This window comes from Bombyx mandarina, chromosome 26 (assembly GCF_030267445.1).
Source record: "Bombyx mandarina strain Sakado chromosome 26, ASM3026744v2".
In the NCBI taxonomy this organism is placed as follows: domain Eukaryota; kingdom Metazoa; phylum Arthropoda; class Insecta; order Lepidoptera; family Bombycidae; genus Bombyx; species Bombyx mandarina.
The window spans coordinates 3,718,508-3,720,450 of NC_143232.1; positions in this window are offsets into that span (position 1 = coordinate 3,718,508).

A 1,943-nucleotide genomic window follows, 5' to 3' on the forward strand; every position below is an offset into this window, starting at 1 on the left:
CCATCTGACAACAATAACACATTTCTTATTCATTTTGTTTTTTTTTTACACAGGAATGGTTTAGTACGAATTTTGCCGGCTACATTGATCGAATAGTGTCTATCTCATATTTAGCGTACGCTAAACTTACAAATTATTTTGCTAAACAAAATCTAATCACGGTATTTATAATGGTGAGCTCTTATTATTTTCGCGTTTTTACAAGCGCCTTGGTAAAGCCTTGGTAAGGATTAAAGCTTACCAACATTACTGTGATGTAAAACCACACCGTTGCCATAAAATTTGGTAGTAGATGGTAGGACTTCTTGTGAGTCCGCACGGGTATGTACCACCATCCCGCCTATTTCTGCCGTGAAGCAGTAATGCGTTTCGGTTTGAAGGGTGGGGCAGCCGTTACAACTATACTGAAACCTTAGAACTTACATCTCAAGGTGGGTGGCGCATTTACATTGTAGATGTCTATGGGCTCCAGTAACCACTTAGCACCAGGTGGGCTGTGAGCTCGTCCACCCATCTAAGCAATAAAAAATAAATTTTCTTTAGTAGCCGCAATGTCCCAAGCATCCTTCAAAAAGTGATCAATGTTTACTTCTGTAGATCGTGATAGTTAATTATCAGTCATAAAACGTGTTGTGATTGGCTCCTACTTATTATAGCCAATTGTACATAAAAAGGCTGCCATTAACGTTCGATGCTTACATCATATTCAAAAAACAAGAAATTCGTATTCAATGAATCACAGAAACAAATGTGGATAAAATCAGGCACGACTGATAAGTTTGACTATTACGGGCTTTGTCTCGCTCAGCTTCTATCCGTTAGCCGCAAGACGGGTTAAGCTTCATCGAATTAGTTTGGACATCTAATCAGCCTTAATTTGTTAAATCACCGCGTTAATACGTAAATACAAACAAACCGGTGAGATCTTCTGATTTGTATATTATTCTTATTAAAAAGGACGTGAGTATTTTAAGGATATTTCTGTTTACGTAAGTGAATTGATGATCTTTTTAAAAGCAGCTATGATTTCATCTTTTTTCATTTGGCCAATGTCTAAATCAGTATACATAATATATTACTGTAATCTGTATAGATAAAAATGAATTGCTGTTCATTAGTCTCACTAAAATGCTGGAAGAACGGCTGGACTGATTTGGCTAATTTTGGTCTTAAATTATTTGTGAAAGTCCAGAGAAGGTTTAAAAGGTAGATAAATATGAAAATGCTCGGAATTAAATAAAAATAACAGTTTTGTTTTTCCTTTGATGTGTCCCCCGTCGGACGGATTCCTTTTGTTTATTTTAAGTTTATTTTATACAAAAGCTTAGGTCTTTTATTTATCGATTGAGCCACTACGAAGTCTGCCGGGTCAGCTAGTTCAATATAAATATAAATTTGTTTTTAGAAGAACATCCGACGGATACTGGAATCGCATTTTTACCTTTTTTACCCATTGAAATACATGTTTCTCTTCGAATTACCCTAGTTAATTTAATTAAGGAGACCGTGAAGGAAATTTCAGAATCGAGACGTGTGACCAATACCGTATGATTAAAGTTTAATTATCGTTCAAACCGCAGGAATTACCGGAGCACCGTTCTGTCATGACAGATAATAAGGAGAATTCTATTCAGTGCTTTTCAAACGCGAAACGGACCCAAGATGGCGTTTAATTAAATAGGACATTTATGTGGATAACGAATCCAATTTCGGGTAGAATGTGCGATACGAATCACAATCACGGATTTGATTATTTTATTATTGTCAAGATAGTAGAACGAACAATCAAAGAAGATAAAGTGGAAAGATTTAGTGCTGAAGGACAATAGGGAATGCAATGTTACTGACGAGGATGTCGAGGACAGAGCGAAGTGGAGGGAGTCAGGAAAGTTGACCCCACCCATCACTGTGGAATAAATAGCTAAGAAGAGATAGAAAGGGTA